Source organism: Cupressus sempervirens, chromosome 1 (genome assembly GCF_028749045.1).
Source record: "Cupressus sempervirens isolate cs-2001-9-10 chromosome 1, ASM2874904v1, whole genome shotgun sequence".
Lineage (NCBI taxonomy): Eukaryota > Viridiplantae > Streptophyta > Pinopsida > Cupressales > Cupressaceae > Cupressus > Cupressus sempervirens.
In genome coordinates, this window is record NC_143118.1 from 23,183,701 (window position 1) to 23,210,386 (window position 26,686).

At 35.1% G+C, this 26,686-nt stretch overlaps 1 pseudogene; it reads left to right on the forward strand.

The window, feature by feature from the left end:
- The window catches only part of LOC149575978 (U3 snoRNP-associated protein-like EMB2271), a 45,407-nt pseudogene extending 19,345 nt beyond the window's left edge, over positions 1–26,062 (forward strand).
- Positions 26,063–26,686: the final 624 nt, after the last annotated feature.

The following is a 26,686-nucleotide window of genomic DNA, read 5'->3' on the forward strand; positions in this document are numbered from 1 at the left end:
TTTGAGCAATTATATTCCAATATTTAATCATATTAGGAATGTATTAGGAATAGCTTGCATACTGCAATCCCAAGGATAATTGTTTTTGTATTCTGAGAGCATGCGCGGAGCTCACATCCATCCATCCCAGGTGGCCTACTTGATAAGACTCTCAAGCCCAAGGGCACTCAATGCCCTTGGTCCATATGTATGACAAGCGTAAGGTCTCCTCCATCCCTCAGTCCACCCTGGAGGTTGCTGTCCTTGTTCTGACTTGGGGGCATGCAACTCGCCTCAACCCATGAGAATGGCTCCAACCATCTTAGAGTGGCATACTTGATGGGGCCTCAAACTTAGGGGCACTTAATGCCTCTGGCCTACAAGCATAACAGTCATCTTGGTGGGCATGCTTGGGTCTCATGAACTTCAAAATATGTTCCTAAAGGAAATTTCTTTATCATTGCCAGCAAAATATCTCTTGATGAATTAATAGATTTATTCTCAAACAGATGTAACAAGTACACACACACACTCACACACCCCTATGCACGCACGCACACACACAAGTTGCTGCTCTCTATTTGTATTTCCAAATTGATGTCTGTGATGATTGATTGAATGAATTCCTTTGATTTGTTGATTTGAGGTATTGGTGGATGATGATCTAAGATTGTTGATTTAGTAAAGTGATGGTTGATTGCTGGATTGTTTTTATCTTATTCACAAGATGAAGTGATGATTGATGATGATTTCATTGACCTAACTGATTGTTTGTTTGCTTGATTTCTTTAGGGATTGTTGATTGATGGATGAATGGAGGATTTGTTTTGTTGGATTTTGGAGTGATGATTGAACATTGAATGCTTGAAACGATTTCTCATTTATACTTCATTGGTGAAAGAGTCACCTCCTTTCATAAGAATTGGGTCACAACCCTTCTTTGTGCCTTTTGATAATAGTACCAAAAGTATCTAATAGAAAACTGACCTAGCTATTTATCCAAGGTTAGAAGATTGTATTTGGGGCTTGGTAAGTGCACTCAACCCTACACCTGTTAACGATGCAATTCAAAAAGAACTTAATGTAGTCATCATGCTTACGAAGGACAAGAACTATACAAAGACTCAAAATCTCCTAAGCCTTTTAGTTTTTATAAAGACAAATGAAAAAACCATTGATGCCTTACAAAGAAAGGAAAGAGTCTATGAAAAACAAATTGTGTTTTAAGTGCAAGGAAGAAAGGGAATAGGATATATTTGTAAAAGACAATGCGAAGACCAAAATTTGTATTTTAGCTACCAATAACAATTGATACTAGGCACGTGTGGAAAGGAAAGTCGAGCATGCTGTATGGAAGCATTATTTGGCAAAGTAGTATAGAAAGGAGGGAAAGAAAACCCTAGCAAATGAAGATGGGGTGAAGAAGGGAAGATCATGGGAACTTAGCCACCATCTCACAAGCCTCCAGATCTTGGGTAGTGGGGCATTCTACAACTTGATCAACAAAGACTTAGTTGCAAAATTGAAATTGGAGATTAAGGACTTCAATGGTTTTACAATGGGTCAATTTACCAAGATAATTCCCTGAGTAGAAATTACTCCAGGGAAACACCCTAGCGAAGAGGATTTCCGTGTAACATTAGATGCCAGTGAGAGATTGGGTACTTGGATACGCTCCTTGGGATGCTTCATTTTTGACCTTCCAAATTTGGAGATATTTTTCCAACATAATGGAGTAGTAGTCACTTTGAGAGGGTTACTTGATAGATCACCAAAAGTAGTCTCATCTCAAATGAAGAAGAGTGGTTTTTTAACCACTAGGGTTGTACCAAAAGGTCGACCTGCGAATACCCGATACAACCACTAGACTTATAGAAGACACATGAGTCAGTTAAACCATGTTGCGAATCCAGTGAGGGATGTTGGCCTATTGCTAATTTAGCCGATAGGCTATTTGTAGGAACTTTGTTCCCAGAAATTAAATTTTTGACGAAAAAGTTGTCAGTTTGGCCGAAAAATTGTAAATCTTTCCCATTAATTATTATCGACCAGTTTTTATCTCACTCCACTTTTAACTCTTGTTTTGATATTTATTAGTTGTTATATCCACTTTTAAATATTGTTTTTCTTTTTCTATATATTTAAAAAAAAAAACTATTACTTGTGATCTCATATTAGTTCATGTTGTGATCTCTATTTATTTAATTTTTGATTCTCAAAATTGATTTTGGTTTTAGCTTTTAAATTATTTTATTTTGTTCTAATGATCGAACATTGAATGCTTGAAACAATTTCTCATTTATACTTCATTGGTGAAAGAGTCACCTCCTTTCATAAGAATTGGGTCACAACCCTTCTTTGTGCCTTTTGATAATAGTACCAAAAGTATCTCATAGAAGACTGACCTAGCTATTTGTCCAAAGTTAAAAGATTGTATTCGGAGCTTGGTAAGTGCACTTAAGCCTACACCTATTAACTATGCTATTCAAAAAGAACTTAATGTAGTCATCATGCTTACAAAGGACAAGAACCATACAAAGACTCAAAATCTCCTAAACCTTTTAGTTTTTATAAAGACAAATGGAAAAAACATTGATGCCTTACAAAGAAAGGAAAGAGTCTATGAAAAACAAATTGTGTTTTAAGTGCAAGGAAGAAAGGGAAGTAGGATACATTTGTAAAAGACAATGAGAAGATCAAAATTTGTGTTTAGCTACCAATAAGAATCGATACTAGGCAATTGTGTGGAAAGGAAAGTCAAGCATACTATATGGAAGCATTATTTGGCAAAGTAACATAGAAAGGAGGGAAAGAAGACCCTAGCAAATGAAGATGGGGTGAAGAAGGGAAGATCATGGGAACTTAGCCACCATCTCACAAGCCTCCAGATCTTGGATAGTGGGGCATTCTACAACCTGATCAATAAAGATTTAGTTGCAAAATTGAAATTGGAGATAAGGACTTCAATGATTTTACAATGGGTCAACTTACCAAGATAATTCCCTGACTAGAAATTACCCCAGGAAAACACCCCATCAAAGAGGATTTCCGTGTAACATTAGATGCCAATGACAGATTAGGTACTCGGATACACTCCTTGGGATGTTTCATTTTTGACCTTCCAAATTTGGAGATTTGTTTCCAACATAATGGAGTAGTAGTTACCAAAAGTAGTCTCATCTCAAAGGAAGAAGAGTGGTTTGTTAACCACTAGGGTTGTACCAAAAGATCAACCTGTGTATACCTGATACAACCACTAGACTTATAAAAGACACATAAGTCAGTCAAACCATGTCGCGAATCCAGTGAGGGATGTTGGCCTATTGCTAATTTAGCTGATAGGCTATTTGTGGGAACTTTGTTCCCAGAAATTAAATTTTTGACTAAAAAGTTGTCAGTTTAGCCGAAAAATTGTAGATATTTCCCGTTAATTATTTACCGACCAGTTTTTATCTCACTCCACTTTTTACTCTTGTTTAGATATCTATTAGTTATTGTATCCACTTTTAAATATCATTTTTCTTTTTCTATATATTTAAAAAAAAGAATTACTTGTGATCTCACATTAGCTCATGTTGTGATCTCTATGTATTTAACTTTTGATTTTCAAAATTGATTTCGGTTTTAGCTTTTAAATTATTTTATTTTGTTTTTTATATTAGTTTATTTTTTTCTTTAAATATTATTTTTAAGTTTCCATAATTTATTTAGTCAATAAAATATTTGTTAGAGATGTTGCTATTTTTTCATATTATTTTTTTGTATTCCTTTTATTAATTTTTCATAATAGATTTTTTGAAGGGGTTTTTTTAAATGATTTTTTTTCATATTTGATAAATTGAATTTAAATAAATAATATTTATTAATCTATTTAAAAGATTTTTAATAAATATTATGTTATTTAAATTGAAAATTATTAATAATCTAATTTGTTCACAGAAGATTATATTTTAAATCTCCATTTTTAACTATTGTTTTTCTTTTCCTATTTATTTTTAAAATAATTACTTGTGATCTCCACATTAGCTCATGTTGTGATCTCTATTTATTTAGCTTTTGATTTTTAAAATTGATTTTGATTTTAGTTTTTAAATTATATTTATATTAGTGTAGTTTTTTTAGTTTCTATATTTTATTTAGTCAATAGAATATTTGTTAGAGATGTTAGTTTTTCATATTATTATTTTTTTATTTCTCTTATTAATTTTTCATAATAGATTTTTTGATTTTTTTTAATTTTAATTTTTTTTCATATTTGATTACAAAAAATTTATCGGTTAATTATTATTATTTGTGGTTAAAGATTTTTTATTATTAGTTAAGCTTGAGTAGATTTGAACCCAAAACCTCCCAATTAAGAGGCTCACAATTTACCGTTATGTTGTAGGCTCTTGCCTTCATATTTGATAAATTGAATTTAAATAAATAATAATTATTTATCTATTTAAAAGATTTTAGTAAAATGCTATGTTATTTAAATTAAAAATTATTAATAATCTAATTTGTTCACGTAAGATTGTGTTTTAAAAAATAATTTTATTATTGAGCACCTATCAAATTATCGTTGCAAGCACATGTATGCAATTGCTAGTAATCCCCCTCCCAACATTGCTCATTGCGACCTGCAAGGATTCAAACTTGTGACCAAGTTCTGATATCACTTGTTAACTGCTAGGGGTGCCGTTGCACCAAGTGATCGACTTGTCAATGCCTGATACAAACTACTAGACTTATTGAAGACACATGAGGTTGTTAAACCATGTCGCAAATCCAGTGAGGGACTATTAACATGGTTTGTGCAATGTATGACTATTAACAAGACTTTTTCCCAAGGGAAGATAGTTCACATTGATATCCAACCCATGTAAAAAGAACATAGGAAGGTATTTGGTGATATTCCTCTAGGACTACCCCCAAAGAGAGGATTTGAACCTTTTGCATCCATCCTGGTGCTAGTTGAGAAAGTCAATGGCACTATGAAGATGTGCATAAATAAAAGGGTGTTAAAACAAAAAGACAAGAAAAACTCCCCTACTTTATCCCAAGAATTAACAGATTAATTAATGAATTACACAAATCAAAATATTTTTCTAAGATCGATTTAAGGTCTAGGTACCATCAAATAAAAATGAGAAAAGAAGATATTCCCAAGACGACTTTTAGGTTGGACACTTGAATTTTTGGTCCTACCCTTTGGCTTGACCAATGCCCTTGCAACATTTGAATTGTGCACGAATAATATATTGAGGAAACAACTAAGGAGGTTTCTATTGATCTCCGATAATATCCTTCATTACAATAGGACATGCAAAGAACATATGATTTATACTATGTTCCCCCAAGTTTCCTGTACAGGGACGGTGTTCGATGGTAGGATGGGTTTTCAGGACGGCAAATTTTTATGGTGATTTTGGGGATGGGGGGGATGGCAAACGGGGACGGCTATATATATATATATATATATATATATATAGAAAAATTAAAAATATATGTTGAAATTTGCAAATATACACATCATTCATATGAGCATGTCATTTAAACATTATAGAACCATAACATACAACATTTGAATGCCATCTAGGAAATAATATCCGATTTTAGTACCCAATTGTCAAAATGCATAACAATATCAGTGAACGCTAAACAATAAACATTAACAATTGTCAATATCAAAATGTCATAATGATAAACATGATAAATCTGAAAATCAAAATCAAAATATGCCCAAAGCTATAGGCCCAAAGGATAGAGGGCTGCCATAAAGTAATAAGTATCAATGTATCATAATCATGTTTTTTTTTAACTTAAAAAACAAAACATAGAAAAATGAAGCAGCTTGGTGCTCCTATTTTGCCTCTATTGCCTTTTAGGGCATTTGGACGGGTGGGGCCAACCTAGCCGACCAAGTTGGAGGCTTTAAAATATTTTTTTATGTTAAAACTTTTTTAATTTTATGTAAACAAAAAAGGGGGACGGCCAGCCATACCTAGTACAGAAAGGGAATGTTCGGAAAGGGAATGTTTGGACGTTCCCTTTTCGTACTGGGTACAGCTAGCCGTCCCCCATTTTTTCCCTCTAGCGTCCCCAAGTTTTCGAGATGTCCCCTGCATTTTTTCACTTTTTGGGGACGGCTAGGGGACGTCCCCTACTTGTCCCCCTCGTCCCTAGGACGTTCCTGTCCTCAAAATGTCGGGTTTTAGGCCGGGTATGCATCCCCGGGGAACATAGGAATTATATTAAGCGAGTTCTAAGCATTTTGTGACAAGAACCACTATACACCAAGACTTGCAGATTTGAATATGGGCTAGAGGAGATTTTGTACCGTAGTCATCAAATCAATGCACGTGGAGTGAGTGTCGATGAGGATAAAATTAAAGCCATCAATAAATGGTCAACTAAGAACCCTAACACATTTATGGGGATTTGTGGGAATATGCAATTATTATTGATGGTTTGTAAATGGATTTTTTGAACTGGCCACTCCACTCAAAGGCTTAACTAAAAAGGGCGCTTTTGTATGGAATAAGCGACTCAATAGGCTTCTAAGAAATTAAAAGAGGTATAGGAGCTTATGCCCTATCTTAGCCATGCTTAATTTTACGTTCTTTCATAGCCATCCTTGATTTTACGTTCTTTCAAATTGGTACTCCATCTATGACAAGAAGAAGTTAGCCATCATGCATACCCTATAACCTAGTCAAGACTATTTGGTTTGTGGGAAGTTCCATGTCAAAATAGATCATAATAGCTTGAGATTCTTTATTAATCAAAGCACCTAAATGAAAAACAATATACAAGCCTATAACTTTTGATCTTGATTATGTTTGTCCCCAGATGCCCTATCATAAGGATCCCACCTTAACTCCATGAAAAACATTGGAGCCAATTAGAGGAATGACATCATTGCGAAATATGTTAAAGACACACAAGATGATAATATTCTAGAAGGAAATATGCTCAATGAAGAATACAAAGTAGTAGAAAAACTTTTCTTGTACAAGAATAGGCTTTCTTGGTACCCAATTCTAAAATGAAGGACACGATTATTAAGGAATATTGTGGCAACTCGTTAGCCGGTCACCATGGATTTGACAAAACTTACAAAAAAGGGGAAAATACTTTTGGAAGGGACTTAAAAAAAGATGTCCTTTGATGTGTACAAAAATGTATGACTATCAAAGAAACAAAACTGAAGAAAGTCATCCAGTCATGTTCCTACAACCTTCATCCAATCCAAATGAAAAATGGGAATTATCTTTATGGAATTCATAATCTGGTTACTCAAGGTTGAAGGAAAGGATTGTATGTATGTAGTGGTGGATTGTCAAGCTCTGCAAATAGTTGAAACTTCTAACCGCATGACCTTGCAAGTTATTAGTGGTAAAGATAGTTCCTGAGCCTATCTTGGTAAGTTCTCTTCCATTTAATAGGTACTAAACTTACACCCAATACAAGCTACCATCCCCAAATAGATGTACAAACAAAGATTGTAAACAAGTGATACAAGGATACTTGAGGAACTATGTCTCTAGACAAGAAAATGAATGGACAAGATGGTTGCACCTTGGTGATCATTGTTATAATACCTCCAACCACATGTCATTGTTCATCCAAGAAAGTTGAGTACCAAGGGCCAAGGACTTTGCACAACAAAATATGGATATCGCGAAGACTCTCAAGGGCATCTAGCATCGTACCTGGAACTAACAAAAGATCTATACCAATTGGAATTGCATTGAGAGAACGCTTGAAGTTGGAGGTTTGGCTTTCTTATGGTTACAACCTAAGTTATCGATTCAGATGCGGATATAGGATGTAGGATTTTTTTGGGTACGGATGTGTTTAAATTCTTTGCATATTAATAAATATGCAAAGAATTTAAGAAATTTATAAATACAAGAACTTAAGAGTTAGAAACATAGAAATAGAAAAACATACATCATTTGATAGTATCGTATGATGCTTTACCATTGATCAAGATTCAAGATTATTTATATGTCAATTAAATAGTTCAAACTTCAAATTTAACTTCATAGCCACAATTATTCATGTTCTAGACTCCATGTCCAAACTAAAAAATCAAAAACATAGTTCACGATTCAATGTTCACTAATCAGAATCATAAGGATTCTCAAAAAATTCTGGATCCTCCTCATCTCCAACATTTGCAAGCTCCATATCATTTGAACCAAGAATGGTTCCACTTGCACTAGATGCACCCTGTGTCATAGACCTATCATCACCATCATCCACCATCTTAGTAAGATCATGAAGTGTTGCATCCAAGTTTGCACACTGAGGGAGTACATCCCAAATTTTGGCTGCCCCATCCAAGTATTCATCATCCTTATGTGACAAAAGATGCAAGCTGGTATGAATGTAGACCATGTCCTCGGCTTTCTTTGACCCCAATTGGTTGTGCTTCACTGAATGGATATAAGAGTATGTAGCCCAATTCCTTTCAGCAGCATAAGAATTCACAACTCACATTGTGTTCACAAAATTAATTTTTAAACATACAAACGAAAAGCAAATGACAATATGATAGATGTTAAACACTAGATTGTAGAATACAAGTTGTATTCTAAAAACAAAAATCAAAACTTACTTGTGAGATGATTTTGATTGCAAGATGTTGTAGATGTTGGTATGGCTGATCATACATGTACCACCATGTGATTGCTCCCATTTCATTTTGGTCCTTAATTGGAAATGGAGTAAGTGTTGCTCCGAAAGCAAATAGTTAAACTCTAGCCTCACCTTTTCATGCATCTCATCATCTTCGAAGATTCTTGCAAAAGCTTTGGAGCACCCATTAGCAAACTCTTCATCACCATATGGTGCAATTCTATCTGGCATTGAAAGTATCGCCTCACTATAATACCCGAGAGATAAAGCATATGCAAGGGGGTGCAATGGGGTAGTCATCTTCTCCCAATGATGAAGAATTACTGCTTCTGCTTTAATGCATAAGGCTTGACATTCTGTAGGGTCACTCTCAAGTGCTTGTATAGAATGTTTTACCATCTCAATCATGGTGTCCATGCCATTGTACACATCTGCCAAGCAAGGTGTATCTGTATCGGCAAAGCGAAGCATAGTCATGATGGGCTCGGTGATATCTAGTACGTATTGCACACGAGTCCACCAACAATCATCCAATATCATACCCCTAATCTTTAGGGCTCTTTCTGTATTTGAAGCCTTCCACATACCCCATTGAGGACAAATGACTATTTGGCTCAAAGCGTCTTGCACCTTAAGAAGTCGTCTCATAACAATAGTATGAGATGCAAAACGGGTCTTAACAACCTAAGCAAGTGAACAATATGTCAATTGACAATAAAAGTGTAAATATTAACTAAATTGCAAATCCATGAAATTTAATAATTACAAAAAATTAATTTACCTTCAGCAACTCCAATTTTGAGTACGTTCTAAAAATGGATTGTGATTTTTTTCCAAACATTTGTGTGTCCTCTCCCTTTTTGTATATTTGCTTCACCTAATCTATTTGAGTGCCAATCTCTTGCATGATCAAGTTGAGGGAGTGTATAGTGCATGGTGTCCAAAAAATATGGTTATACCGACCCTCAACCAAAGCACCAACTCCCCTACAATTTTTGGCACTGTTTGTAACAACTTGGACCATATTCTCACTACCCACCATATCTATGGCCTTAATGAAAATATTAGAGATGAATTTTGAATCCTTCACCTCCATCTAACAATCAATTGCCTTTAGAAACATTTCCCGTTTGGGGGACACTGCAATCACATTAATTAATGACCTGTTTCTTGTATCTTCCCAACCATCAACCATAATTGTCACACCCAAAATTTTCCAAGCACTTCTAATGGGTTGAAGTTCTTTCTCTATAGAAACTCTCTCCTTTTGCAAGAGTATGGTACACACATTTTCATACCCAGGACTTGTGTAATCATTTGGTGCTTCTTTGATGACTCTTTCCATTTCCTTCCAATGTGGTGATCTTACCAGGTTGAACGCAAGGCCATTAGCATAGAGGCAACGTGCAATGGCTTCATTAGCGTGGTCTCTTGCCTTCATTTTAAATGTAGAGTGCAATGGGCCTCTTTTTTGGGCTGATGCACTATTTTCTACTTCTTCCTCCTCTCCCAGTACAAGTACTTGCATGAATGAACGTTTGGAGGATACAATTGGTTCCGGTTCAATGGGTGATTGCATTTTGTTCATTTTTGAGGAAGGAGGTTGATAATAACTTTTTTTTGATCTTTTAACCAAACGATCGACAACTTCTTGTTCTTTTATGAACGAAGCTATCTGTGCATCAAACAACCCCTTCCCCTCTGCACCTTTGCATATTCCAAAAGCTCTACCAACTGGGCCCATAAAATGAAGTTTTACTCGGGAATAAGAGCTATTAAAAGGCTTTCTTTTGTTACTTTGATAATAACTACAACTCCAACTATAGGAGCCACCACTTGAAACCTGTGATATTCTTGTTGCATGTCTTCATAGAGGAGACCCTAAATTAATTTTGAAATTATCCCCTCCTTCCCCTGCCATTGAACTCTGACCTTGCCCTCCCTCCCACTGAACTTTGACTACTAGTGGCCCTAACTACCGGTGGCAACCATTCTTGCACAATACAATGTAGTTTCTTTCTATAATAAGAAATTAAATAAATTTAAATAAATAAATAAACTATGAATATCAATTATCAAGCATACAAGTAAAAAACAATGATACAAAACCATTCGAATAGATACCTAAACTTGTTTCTAAATTTCTTTAGAAAAAATAAATTGAAACAAACATGGAATATTTCTTCACAAACTTCCAAAGATTCATCAAAATCTCAAAAAATTTCATTGAGACACTCAAGAATAGGATAAAATGCTTACCTCTTTGTGTTTTAATGAACTTGTGGAAGTCAACTCTCGCCCTACGATGATTCCTCTTTGAAAATATAATTAAGTTGCCTTCAAAAGGCCAAAATGGAAGCCAAATGAGAAGAGCAAACCCAGCTGCAACAAAATGATAGTTGAATGGTTGAAAGGCCTCTATTAGGGCCGTTTTAGGGTTTGGCAAATAAAATGTTATTAAAGTGCTAAAACGTACATGTTTTAATTTTCTTGTAAAAGTGAAAAGTCATTGTTTTTTTGTTTTTCTGGGCTGACGCACGTGGATGTGACTGGAATTTCCCAGATGCCACCCACAGGCATCCAAATGTGGACGGAAGCCTACAATGCCTACATTGGTATCCTAGGTTACAACCACAAATAATTTTCAATCAAGGCTAGTGGAGTGGAAGCTCGATTTTTCGGATAATACAAGATTATTAGAGAGATGTGATAGCTTTGGAATTGGAATTGTCTGGAAATATTAGAATCCACAATATATTTCATGTTTCCATCGAAGGCAAATTTATTTTTGAAACTTGAAATCTTCCTTGCTATGCAGGAGAAAAGATTATAGAATAAGACTTCCGAGCTATGGGGAAGAAAAGATAAAAGAATAAGACTCCCAAATTATTGGTTCAGTGGAGAAAGGCCTGCCTATAGAAGATGCTACATGGGAAAGAGAAGATCATCAATTGTCTGAATTTGAGATTGCTCGAGGATAAGCAATATTGGGAAGGGCAGACTGTCATGGCCCCGCAATAACCTAAAGTAAAAACAAATATTTAAATTGATAATGAAGATATATGTATTCCACCCAAAAAACTGTTACTCTCCTCCAGTGAAGGTGGTGATGGTAGTTCATCATCTACAGCAGACCATGGATATTGATGATACATTTTTGTCAAGCAGCAGTACGCAATCGATTATGTATTAAGAATATTACTAGTTGTGTTGTGAATAGATGTTAGAGATAGTCATAGTTAAGAGCAACCACCTAATTAAGACAAGCGATCAAGGCCAACAATTAGTTGGAAACAGTCACAGTACATTCGGGAGAAGGTATACCATATGTTGGTTGACAGATTTATCCTTCAAAATGAATGATACAGAAAGACTCAGAATGCCCTAACAGAAGAACAAACTCAACCAACAGTTGGAAAGACTATCATGGAATTTCTAGCTTTCCTCTGAATCGAGAGCTACAGCTCCCTCCTAAAAGATATTCAACGAATTAGTTACTGATTATTTCTTTAACTCGAAGACACGAAGGCAACTGACATTCATTCATCAATACGAAATGAATGTGATTACATGAAAGATTCAGAGAAAAATAAACAAATGATCAACAGATCACATATTCAATCTTCCCTATTACAGAGAAATCAAAAGGGAATTTAATATCTCTATCTGCAAAACATGTATACATAAACCAACAGATTCACATTGCAAACATCTACTTGACAAGATGATACAAGATAATATTAAAAAACATGAAAGAAACAACCAACTGATTTATTTCAATCAGAGAAGTAAATATCTGGACCAAAACATCTAGGATACAAACTTCTCTTTAATTTTCAATACACAACAAAAATGATCCTTGGATCACTTTTAACCCTGCCATTAAAATCTAGCTGCAGAAAACACAAATATAATTCCCCTTTCTCTCTGTTACAATCAGAACTTCGAAAACCATCTTCTCTTCCCTGTAGCCTACAGACTTTCGAGAAAGAAGCAGCCTTTTCTGGCCCATCTTTTTCAATAAACAGATTCCCCTGGAAAACATTATTCAGTTTTGCAACTGAATCTTGAAAAGGTCCCTCTTCATTGGTTTCTCACTTTTCCCTATTTTAAAATATCTGACCCTTATGTTTACCTTTGCTGTAAGGAAATATCATTTTATTTTTACCAATTTCTTTACTATTGACAAAAAAGTCTGCACCCTTGCTTGAGGTATGACCCTCAAGCGACCTTGTGTAACATGGAAACAACCTTCAAATGTGCGACTTGTGCTCTGAGGCTGAATCTTTGGAGAAGGCTGGCTTCCTTACTATTATGCACCTAAACTAAAACTGGGAAGGAAAAGGGAGAAGGAGAACTGAAAGAGAATGTAGAAAGGGAAAGGGGGTGATGCTCCGAGATAGAAGTGTGGTCACAGCTCTGCCTATGACTGCACTACACAACAATGAAAATCCGGAATACTCTAGTCTTGACTCTATTCTATGTCAAAGGAACCACATGCAGGTTTGGAACTGATTGAAGTGCTGAAAGGAAAGATATTTCACTATGCAACAATTACTAATAGACTTAACACAACATATGAATCAAGAAAACAGAAAGGAACTATTCACTACAAGGCAAATACATGCACTAGAGAGCAGAATGGTAAGAATAGGTAAGAAAATGACAAGTTTTATTAATGGAAGGCAAAGTTGCAGTTACAATAACAGTGCACAAGGCTGCTGTCATGAACCAGAGAAGAACAGAGAAGAACTCAGAAAATGTATTTACAACTTGTCTTTATAGAGCAGGCATAACTCGGATCTAAACTATGGAGTTCAAACCCCAACCTAAGTGGAGTTGAATTGCAGAGAGCAATAAATGAATATCAGAGTAAAATCTGATCTTAAAATCAGCTTGCTGTAGTGAAGTGACAAGAAGGGAAAAACAAATGCACCCAGCCGTAAGAAATCAAATCCCATGAGATTTGATCATTACATTCAATAAAGAGGCATGGAGATGCAAAGGTGTTGTGCAAACAAGGCCTAAGAATGTAGTTCAGCATTAAAGAACAATCCTTGTAATGTGTCATGGCCGCAACAAATGAATTCACACCACTGTTAGAAAACGCGTGATGGGATAACATGCACTATTAACCTGCAGCAAAATTGTAGAGTTAACCCGCGTGGAATAAATCTGATTTGCCCCAAAAAAGATGAATCCTCGATGTAGATCTTCATTCTGAAATAGACGGCCCAAATGCTGCAAGAAATCTCCTCAACAAGTGAATAAAACCCAACTGTAGATCAAGATCTTCATAACAAATGGATGGCTGAGATGCATACATAAATTTTAAAAGATGCGTCCAGATCTAAGGCAGCTATGCAAAAATACAAAAACCATTGGATCAAAAGCAACCCAACATAAGAAGAATTTTCCATGTGGCATGAATCAGTTGGTCAACACATTCCCAATTGCACGGTGGAGGAGGCAGCATGCGATTTCATGAAAGCAAAAGGGTAAGCCTTCCGAAATAGCAAATTTTGTTATTTTGGAAAGAGGAGCAAAGTCATTCTCTAAAATGGCGAAAATGGTTAACCCTGACAGAAAACGTGTGTTAACCCGCAACTTGACAAATGAGACGACCTAGTTCACTAGGTCAAAGAACACACTGAACTAGCTCGATTGATGAAGGAACCGAGTCAATTTGGTTCATGAAGAGACCGAGTTAACACAAAATGTTAACCCCAGCCTAATTATGTGTTAACCCACAAAAAGAAAATAGTCCATTGAAGATATCCCTGATCGGTTATTGATGGTGGGTTGAATGGGAGGCAAAAATGGCTAACACTTATGTTAACTCTCCTGTGAACATAATTTTCACCTTTAATGAAAAGATTTAATCTCTTAATAGATATTAAAAATTGCTAATCTGGGTGAATATAGTTTCACTTGAGATCGCAAATATATATCCAGGTTTCCTGTCCAGTGAATTTCACCTTTCAGAACTTTGTGTAAATATTTTCAATTGAGTAGCAATACTCACTTGGCATATTGTTGGGCCTAGAGAGAACTATAATTTTTTAATTCTCAATACCATACTTCATGCAAAATGTTGCCTTTAATCCCCTTTACTTCTGGAAATGGATATAATTTTTAATTTTTTGATGTACCTTTGCCATTCAAGGGTAAATTTAGGAAAGTTGAACCCACTTTGTGTAAAGTTTCTGCTAATTCTTTGTTCTTTCAATCAAACTATTAGTTCAGTCTTGAATTGCTGAGAATGGTCTTCTAAATATTATGAATATTCAAATTGTTGAGGAATTTAACACTTATCTTAAATGTAGATCCAATACTCTACAATCGATCTTGATTGAATTAGAATATCTCTGATTTAGAATTCGTTGGATGTAAAATGCTTAGAGGAGCAGACTGCTGTAATTGTGTGTCCTATAAATTGCATTTACAACCTACTATATATCCTTTCTAAAGGGTATGTCCCTTAGAGGGACATAACCCTTCCTAAATGAGCACTAATCAAACTCCTTCCTAGTCTGCGATTCATGAAGATATAATTAATAGCACTTAACAAACTAATTGTTAGTTTGGTTAAACATTATAATCTTGTTTCCTAAGAAGTCGCTAGCCCTTAGAGTCATATATAAAATGCTAATTTAGAGATATATTATACTGAGAAGAACATTTATGGTCTGTACTATCAAACCTGTAGGTGATCAAGTTAACATTATTAACACTCCCTCTTAAACTGATAATCCTATAGAGAGATATTATATCTAGCAATACCAATACAGAAGAATTAATACTCTCTATCTGTTTGATTCTTCTTAGTATATGGTATCATAGAACACATGATACAAAGTCATATTACTAAACCAAATCACTACTACTAGTGATATTATACAGGATAAATCTGAAGAGTAATCTCTTCGTTTATCCAAATTGTGATTTCATAGAAACTAGTATCACAACAATATCCAGAGTTTAAGATCTATCAAAAAACAGGATAACCTCAGAGAAGAATAAAATTCTCCCTTTATCCAATTTGTGACTCATAAACATAGCAATGTCTACATCACAATATGATCTTGAACTCATCTAGATCTTACAGTAGAACTCTTATGTTTAACACATTATCTAAGAGATAGTCATCTCTCATAATGTTTTGTACAAGTGTCCATTATTTTTCAGAGATCATCACCTCTTAAAATAATGAATACAAATGGCGGAGCCATAACAGTCGATAGCTTGACAAAAATAAAATTATTTTATTAATAATCAAAAGAGTACAAATGGATTACAACTCAACCATACCAAGTCTCCTCTCGAAATGTTCTATCTTTACTCTAGATAGAGGTTTGGTGAGTATGTTTGTTGTCTGATTTGCAGTACAAATGTATTCCAATTTTACAGAATTCCTGTCTATCATATCTCTTACATAATGGTAAGAAATTTCAATATGTTAAACCTGTCATGGAAAACTGGATTCACTAAGAGTTTGATGGAACTCTGATTATCACAATGAATAATCATAGGATTCATGGCTTGCCCAAGTAAATTAATAATCCTACAAGTAACTTCCTCAGCCAGACTGCTTCATGAGAGGCCATTGCTGTTGCAATGTATTCTGCTTCTATGGAGCTCTGAGCAACTAAAGACTGCTTTTTGCATATCCAAGATATTAGAGTTGATCCTAAATTGAAACAGCATCTTGAAGTGCTTTTCCCGTCTTTAACACTTCCACCCCAATCTGAATCGGTGAATCCATGCAAATCTAAAGCAACTTTCTCATATTTGAGTCCAAAATTAAGGGTGCCTTGTAAGTATCTCATAGTGTGTTTAATCACAACTAGGTGAATCTCCTTTGGTTCACACATAAACTGATTTAAGGCATTAACTGCATAGCAAATATCTGGTCTTGTATTTACGAAGTACATAAGTGATCCAATCATCTGTATGTAGAGAGTAGAATCTATGGAAGGTGATTCTGCTGCTGCTTCTTTAAGTTTATGTAAATTAGTCTCCATTGCAGAAGACATAGACTTGCAATTCCACATTCTAAATCTGTTCAAAATGTCTGATGTGTACTTCCCTTGATTAAGTATGATACTGTCAGAATACTATCGTACTTCTAATCCTAGGAAGTAATGGAGAAGCCCCAAGTCTTTCATCTGGAATTCTCTAGTTAGATCTTTCTTGCATTGATCTATAAGATGATCATCACCTTGATTAATAAATCATCAACATACAATATCAGAATTACCATATCATTTTTATCTCTTTTATAATACAAGTTTGAATCAGCTTCATTCTTGGAGAATCCTAAGCCGGTGAGATATTTATCAATTATTTCATACCAGGCCCTGGGAGCTTGTTTAAGCCCATAAAGAGCTTTCTTGAGCTTGCAAACAAAAGCGTTAGGATCATGAGTTTCAAATCCTTCCGGTTGCTCTAGATAGACTTCTTCTTAAATCTTTCCATTTAGGAATGTTGTTTTTACATCCATCTGATGTACCTTCCATCCCTTTGATGCGGCAATTGCTAAGACTGCTCTTACGGAGGTATATTTGGCAATAGGAGCAAAGGTTTCTTCATAATCAATCCCTTCTTTCTGAGAAAATCCTCTGGCTACAAATATGACTTTATACTTCTCAATACTACTGTCAACAACATGCTTTATTCTAAATATCCACTTAGAAGAAACAACAGGTTTTCCTTTAGGTCTTGGAACAATTTCCCAAACATCATTTTTTATGATAGATTGGTATTCTTCTGTCATAGCTTCTTTCCAAGCTATCTATTTAATAGCATCAGAGGGATTGGTTGGCTTTGTTTTGGATAAGTCACTCATGTTAGCTGTATAACCAGAGAATCTTTTAGGTCTTTTGCTTTCTCTGACTGTTTCGGAAGGTGCAACAAAGTCTTGGGCTGCTTCAATTGTTTTAATGGCCCAAAGTGGTCTTTTCTTTGAATTTTCTTTAAGGTTCATATTTTGAATTTCATCTTTGATTTCTTCTAAGTTCTCCCTCTGGGACCCAAAGTCACTATTTCTTTCAAAAATAGATAAAGAAGAAGGTTCATCAGAACTTATGACTCTTTTGAATGCAAGATCTTCGTCAAAGATTACATCTCTGCTAAGTTCAATAGTTTTTTGTCCAGGTATGAAAATCCTATATGCTTTAGAAGTTTCACTATACCCTACAAAAATACCTTTCCTCCCAGAGGGTTCTAACTTGGTTCTATTTTCTTTTGGAATATGGATATATACAGGACGTCCAAAAATTCTAAGAGGACTTATATTGGGTTTTACTTTAGTAAATACTTTTTCAGGGATTTTATCTTAAAGATAGGAGTGAGGGCTTCTGTTTTGCAGTACAAGAGGCTTCTGCCCAAAGATAGTATTCTAGATTTTGGTCAAAAATCATAGCCCTAGCAGCTTCTATAATTGTCCTATTCTTTCTTTCTGCTACCTTGTTTTGCTCTGGGTTATAAGGAACAATGTACTCCCTCTTAATTCCTGATTCGTTACAAAACTTTTAAACAATTCCGAGGTATATTATCCTCCGTTATCAGTTCTAAGGGTTTTAATTTTATGTCCTGAAATTTTTTTAGTTAATGCTTTGAATTCTTTAAATCTTTGTAGGATTTTTTCTAATTCCTTGCATTTTAAAAAGTAAATCCATGTTTTCCTAGAGAAGTCATATATGAACAAGATATAATACCAAAATTCTCCAAGAGAAGGAATAGACATAGGTCCATATAAATTGGAATGAATTAATTCTAGTACATTATTTGTTTTTCTAGTACTATCATGAAAGGGACTTCTGGTGCTTTTACCCAGAGCACGCCCTTTGCAAATACTAGGATGGTCTTTATTTAATTTGGGTAATCGAGTAACCATCTTCTCCATAGTTGATAAGGTTTTAAAATTTAGATGCCCTAATCTTCTGTGCCATATTTCATTTGTATCTATAGCTTCATGGACTAGGGCTTGAGTGGATTGACTAGATTCTGTATTTAATTCATACAAATATTCTTTTCTTTGACCAATTAACTTTGCTTTTTTGATAGAAGAGTTATTAGCCCAAGTTAATACTTTGCCATCTATGAATGCAACATTATGTCCATCATCTTCAAGTGCTATAATTGAGATTAGGTTTCTTTTAATCCCTGGTACATAGAGTACACCTTCAAGAAGAAGAGTATTTCTTGATTTTAGTTTCAAAGTACAATTTCCAATTCCTTCAACGGGGTGTGCTGAGTTATCACCAATGTTAGCTTCACTATTAACCTTCTCTGATAAAAAATCTAGAGTTTCTTTGTATCTCGTTATATGTCTAGAAGATCCACTATCAATTACCCATGCTTTATTTGAAATTTCATTTGATAGAGAGGAATACAGAACACGGTTCTCAGGATCATTAGTATCTTCTTCTTTAGTGACATATGTACAATTTGCCTGTTGTTTGGAATTTTTAAGACAATTAGATCTATAGTGTCCAAATTTTTCGCATTTGAAACTCTTTATTTTAGATAGATTTTTCTTGGGCTTCACATTTTTTTGATTTCCCTTTTTCTTCTTGAAATGCTTTTTCTTGCCCTTATAAGAGTTTGTATTAAGAACGTAAAGTTCTTCATCTTCTACTTTTGGTTTCCCTCTTTTCTTTAGTTTTCTAGATTCCTCTTGAAGACAACTATTCTTGAGTTTGTTAAAGTCCAGAAGCTGATCTCTCGCACTTATTCTTTGTGCGAATGTCTCCCATGAATCTGGCAATCCATGTATAGCCATAAGTATTAATTTTGTGTCACTAATGATGGTTCCTATGCTTGATAGTTCATCTCTAATGCCGGCAACTCTTAGGAAATAAGAATTTATCGATTCTCCTTTCTTTATTTGAATGTGATTTAGTTGCCTTTTTAGTGCAAGAACCCTAGTTGCATTTTTTATTTCATATGCATTTTGTAATACGTTCATCATATCAAAGGCAGTTTGATGTTTTGTAAGCATAGGTACAATATCATTTTTAACTCCATCCAAGATGATTTGAATAGCTTTTCTATTTTCTTTTCACCATATAGATTTGTGAGGTTCAACTGGGGGTTGTTTGGATGCTCCGTCAACGAATTGTTTAACATTGTTCTCTTCAAGAATCATCAAGATTCTGAATTTCCAGGCTTCAAAGTGTTCTTTTCCATCAAACTTGTCCTCAAGTCTGATTGTGTATGCCACTGAAGATAGGAGAAAGCTACTAAATATATATGAAGTTTGATAACTGAGTTTTGCAGAGCCCTAGAACCGATAACTTGGCTCTGATACCATGTAAAGTTTCTGCTAATTCTTTGTTCTTTGGATCAGACTATTAGTTCAGTCTTGAATTGCTGAGAATGGTCTTCTAAATATTATGAATATTCAGATTGTTGAGGAATTTAACACTTATCCTAAATGCAGATCCAGTACTCTACAATCGATCTTGATTGAATTAGAATATCTCTGATTTAGAATACGCTGGATGTAAAATGCTTGGAGGAGCAGACTGCTGTAACTGTGTGTCATATAAACTGCATTTACAACCTACTATATATCCTTTCTAAAGGATATGTCCCTTAGAGGGACATAACCTTTCCTAAATGAGCACTAATCAAACTCCTTCCTAGTCGGCGATTCATGAAGATATAATTAATAGCACTTAACAAACTAATTGTTAGTTTGGTTAAACATTATAATCTTGTTTCCTAAGAAGTCTCTGGCCCTTAGAGTCCTATATAAAATGCTAATTTAGAGATATATTATATTGAGAAGAACATTTATGGTATGTACTATCAGACCTGTAGGTGATCAGGTTAACATTATTAACACTTCGGTTTGGAGTGTGATCATCTGGTGTGTGTGCACAAGACACATAAAGCCCCATGACTCTGGAAGCAGCTTGCACACTGTACTGGTTGCATTTGTGCAAACTATGCTCCCCTGTGAAAAGATCGGAAATGTGAAAGAAAATGGAAAAAGTTGAGCTTCTCTGCAATGACAGTCATTACAGAACTCTATTGAAGATCAAGACCAGATTGAGTATTGAGATTTCCAGTATTTAGCATGTTTTCAATAACTTTGATAATACTCCCAGAAGGAGCCTTATCCATTGCCTTCTTTGCCTTATTTATATCTTGAAGAACAAACTCAAAACTTGTATCCTGCATCTCCCGCAGAAGTTGCGCCCTAACCTTGAATAACCATTCATGGAGCTTCTCCTTTACCAACTGTGTCGATTCCTATAATGGCATTATGTTTGAGATAGTGTATCTTAACCTGTGCAATTCCTCAGCACAAATTTCAACTTGAAGTTGTAACTGGTCTGGAGTATGTAGAGAAGAGGCAAGGAATTCAGGACATGATAGATATCCAAAGATTTTTCTTGAAATTTAGTGATATTCTGCTGGCTGCAAAGTACCCTATAAACTTGACTCCCTTTTGTACTACATCTTTCTATAAGTTCCTGAGCCTTCTTCAAAGAAGAATATAGTTCTTCAAATACCCTGACAACTGATCCCATCAAAGCTGTCTTTGAGTCCTTAACATCATCCAGCAGAGGCTTCAAAAGCTTCAATCGTTCAACCAGACATTGGCAATTTGTATGATCTGCCCCAGTCTTTCCATTCAGCGTCACAATTTCATGAATTGCTTGATAAATGTCAGCAAATAAAACATGTAGAGTATCCATAGGCCTTACACTGTCACCTTGTACATAATGACGATCTGCAATGTTTTGAGCAGAAGGAAATCATAGCATTGCCATGTCATAAAGACCACAGTCTCTGAAAAACAGCATCTCCCTGGGCTTCAAAATCAATAAGCATTCTTTTATGACATGTGACATTCTCTTCAAAGGTACTGAAGACACAGTGAATATCTGTCACTGTGTCACGAAGTCCAATCCACCGGTGCAGTATAGCCAACTGGGAAATGTTCCAATAGAGAAGTCACAACAGAATGGTTTGATGATGTGCTTCAGACATTCCAATTGCAGCAACCACCATTTCTTGAGTTCTCTCTAGAGTAACCATGATACAGTCACATGCATAGACAATTCAACCACTATTTTGCCTCATAATCCTCTGTTTTTGCAACTTCGGAGATTGACCGTAAGAGCTGGAGCTCGGCATTGGAGTTGCATGCATTTTTTTTGAACTTAAGAAAGAGCCCGATCCTCTGCTTATCTCAGCTATTCCAAAGCCTTTATAAACTGCCGGGAGAAAATATAACTTTGGGCATTCTTGTCGGGCTTTTCTTTGAAACTCTCTAGCCACCCAATAATATCTACATCATAAATTAACCAAGGATTATAAGAAAGAAGTGTTTCTCCTACTTCCCAATGTTCTTTGCATAGTTGATCATAGGGCTATTCATAATGGACTCCAACATTTGTCAATTAAATGCCATAAAATTTGTCCATTGCATCATATTTATGGATCTCATTTTTAGTTGTGATTCTAGAATAATTTTGCTAAAACAGTGACCTTGAAACAAATCAAGCATGGGGTAAATATAATGCCCATCACGCTGCCCATTTTGTGAATCGGTAACTTGATCACGAATTCTGCCAACAATGGATCAAAGATGTATTATGAATCCAATATTCAAAACAATGCAAATAGCCCAATCACGCCTGTATAACAATTATAACCATACAAGAGGTCACGATTTCTGATCATCTATGGGAATGTATGAGTATCCACTCAAAGTAAGCAAGAATGGTTTACAATATCAATTGGCTAATTTTTGTTATTGGACGTTCATTTGATGGGAAGTGGGAATGTGTGCCGATATTCTATTGCTTCTAATGTATAATTAATAATGAAGATTCCAATAAGCTTAATCTACCATTCCATCATGGAGGGGAGTGTACATATAGGGATTGTAAGTAGTATAAGATCCATTTGAGAGTGGTAACCCTGAGTGGGGCAGGGAGGTTGAATGGTGGCTGTCACTTTCTCGCTCTTGGGCTTGATGGATAGGTTCCATGTGCCCTGTATGATCTCCCATGGTGCTTCATAATGAGGATGGGTTCTTTGAAAAAGCCTTGAGGAAATCTCGTGTACATTAGGATTATATAATAATGATTAGAATTTTGTTTGGAACATTGTTGAAGTATGTGTTTGTTTAGCTATTGATAACTAACTTGGTGCAGGCTTTAAACCAAGGTATTAATCCAGACCTCGTTTAGGGGTCCTAGTGAAAATTAAGTGAAGTTCTAATAGGGAACATTATGCTCTCCCTCTCCCTCTCTATCTCCCTTTTCCCCTTCTCTCTTTCTATCTCTCTCTCTACATCTATCTATTTGTCTCTCTTTTCCTCTCTCGCTCTATCTGCATCTACTTCTAGACATGTCTTAGTCTCTTTGCCCATTCATCTCTCCTCTCATCTCTTTCTCTCCCTCTCTAGCTTCCTCTTCCTCAACCTCTGTATCTCTCTCTCTCTCTCTCATGGACATCAAAAACGTATGTCAAAAATAGACCAAAATTTTCCCCATTTCACCTTCCACTCCTCTTTGGCGTACCCATCACACACCAATAGCAATTACTGGTTAGTACCAATGCCAGAAAAAAAAAAGGGCAGAGATCACTGGGATCGAACAACCTTAAGACATTTTCACTGCCTAACTCTGATGTGAGATGGCAATAAATACCAAATTGTCTCAAAAAACAGGATAATTTTTTTCCATGTTGTGCATTGTGGTGCTAGAAATCAACTCATGCATCTAAGACAAGACATAGAACTGCTTGTACCAAATTAAGTAGTCTATCATTAATTTGCAAACATTTCACCGTCAAACCATTTTTTTTTGTAGAATCTTTTGGAAGTTTTATGCTACACTGACAATTTTACCATAAAATTTGTAATTCTGAAAACACTGCGGTTGAGTTCAATATTTCCTGAGCTTTTTAATATGTGTCTACTAATTACACAGATGCTGAAATCAATACACATTAAGGTTGAGTTTATCCTGTTAAACATTTGTAAGTATTACTGTACAGAAGCTTCATTTTAACCAATGATAGAAATGCTTGCAATTGCCTTGTGCATCTGCACAAAGGTTCAATTAATGTTCTGCATTCAACTACCGTGTCTGATTTTGAAGATAAGTTTCTATCAGATTATATGCTGGAAAGAATTGTTGCTGGCTTTTAACCAAGGTTGCTGACTAATTTGTGGGTCAATTCAATAGAAATAAAAATAAAATTTAATAACTAAATAAAGAAATACTAACACAGATCAATAAAATATTAAAAGTAACACTACAAGAAATTTGAAACGGCAAAGAGGTCAAAGGATTTCAGATCTAGAAATAAGGCCTAAAAACCACCCTTCCATTGACGGACATATACTCCTCTGTTACGCATTACTATTTTGTGTTTCAGTTTTACTGCACGAAACTTCTTCTTATGCTTAAATTGCTTTAATGTGTGCCATTCTTCCTGGCTGGTTACTGTTCACTAATTCATTGTCCTTAAGTTGTTGCACTATTTCGAAAGGAGAGTTTAATCATGTCTTACAGACTCAAATAATAAGCTTAAAAAGGCGAACCTTGAGACATGCATTCATTCATGTTGTGACTTATGGCAAAGAGGATACATAATTCTCTGCGAAGTTCTGCATACAATATATAAGTGTTTTTATTAGGGTTCTAGGTTACTTCCAATAGTTTCATGCTTCCCAATCGCTTTATATGATTCTACCTTTATATGCTAATTTAACCGTATTTCTATTGGGACATCTTTCATTGCAACTTGTTTTTTGTAATTAGTGCAAGGGAGTAGTACTCATGGCTGTGCAAAGTTTTGGGATGGAAGATTGTCACAAAGTGTTAAGTGAATGCCGCCTTTGTCAAGGCTCTTTAAGCAATGATGTTGGGGTGATATTAGAGTGGATGCAAAACTCCATTAATGGGTCTTAAATATATCTTTATATATGTATTACTGATACTCTAAGATGTATGTGGGCATGTTTTGGAAGATGGTAGCCAGCTCATCTCACATGTTAATTTTGTAGTAGAATTTATAGGTAGTCTAAGGCCATCACTCTATTATCAAATTTATATTTTGTTCTCCTTTTTTTCTTAATGTTGAGTATATTTTGTTGTTACAATACTTGGAGGATTCCACTCCAGTATTGCGTTTGGTCTATCATTTTGTACAGTTTTTAGATATATCATATCTGTTTATCATTGAATATTTTGCTTAAATAGAAACTGTAAGATCGTAATTCCAATGCAGCATTCACCTGAGTTTTTGGTTCTGCAGCTTTTTGTCTCCATTCCTCTAAAATTGCCTGCACCAGACCCTGCATGGAATTATCCGAACTCTGTACATTTCAAGCTTTGGCATTATCGGTGGTCACAAGCATAATTATGACTAATTTTTTTGATTTATCTATGCTCATCGTACCTACTTAAATGCTTAACTTGTTATAAAAGACTGCATTGCACTATTGTTAATTAGTTCATGGCTTGATTTTTTTGGTGATACTACATCCAATACATTTAACAAGTTAATACATATCCAAACTAAATGTACTGGATATGGTGTTACATGTCTTTGGGAAAGGGAGGGCTCTGGTTTCAATAAATCCTATTTGCTCCTATACTTTTGCTTCCATGCTTGTTGATTTATAGCTACAAACCAATGCTAAATGCGCAATTTTTCACATTCATCTGCATATCTTTTCATTTTGAATTCTGTACGGATTCCTTCATATATTACAATTCAAGTTGTTTAATCAATCATTAAAATCAACAGTTAGAGCAAGCACTAATTATCTAATTGGAAATTTCTTAAACAGGAGCCTCGGTTAGGTAGATGGGGTCGCATTCAAGCTGCTCGCAACGGTGTTGCTTTGTACCCTATAGATATTTCATGATGAGCATGAGGAGAAAATTGGAATTATCGTATCATATCTTTGTTGCTTCTCTCAGTGATATGCTTGGTATGTACATTAGTGTATAGGAGAACTTGGTGCATGTTTTGGGAAATCCTTTATAGCAACACATTCTCCTGATTTGTCAATGTTTGCTTTATGTCTAAGGTCGTCTGCCGCATTTCAAGTTTCAAGCACCAAGATCGTTCTGACCCCTAACTGTGGCCGACCAGAATATTTTATTCGGGAATATATCAAATGTATTTTTAGGAAGTTGGCTTGGCATGAGACGTAGTGCAGAGAGAATTTTCTAATTTTGTCCTCTCAATCTATGCATTCTTTTATTTGTTGTAAAGCCAATGTAATTTTGTAGTAGATATGAAAAAAATTGCTTAATGATTTAATCTTTTTAATACACCTCTAGAAGTTGCCTTCTTGAGGTCAATTTTGAGAAACCTGAATCTACATCAGGTGCCATGCAAATTCGCCAGATTTTATCAAATTTTAGGCTATATCTAAATGGGCCTCGCAAAATAATTTTACATAGAAGGTGAATTGTATAGCCTATCAGTGCATGTCTCATTATTTAGTGGAGTTGGATTCTACTGAACATTATGTATTTTGGCATTTCTCATATTTAACTTTTCTGTAATACAGAAAATGTGCTCGATCTTTACTTGTATCATAAAGAATTATGTCATCAAATTGTCAAACAAGGTGACTGACACATGAGGTTGGTAGTACAAAATTACATTAAAGTCGCAAAAAATTAAAGAATGGATTTCACAACATAAAAATGCAATGTGCTGTAACATATAACTCACGAAACCATAATCAGGAGCTGGTGATAAATTGAATGGCTGTATGTTACTGCATGTGTGGCACCTTTTATGCTGAAATCAATCGTCGTATTATTTTTGGCATTTTAACGTTATGGTGTTATATAATGTGTAATCTAGATCAAAGTTAAATATGTAGTTCTTTGTCAGCTGAAGACCACATTGGACTGCACGGATGGCATCCTTTTCAAGTTTAAATCAATTGGTGTCAATTTTCATTGTAACTATATGTTTTATTATTTTTGCAATTTAGATTAATGTTAAATTTGGAGTTCAAGTGCAGTAAAATAAGCAATGGGCACTGTATGGCACACATGCAAGGAGTTACAATTCA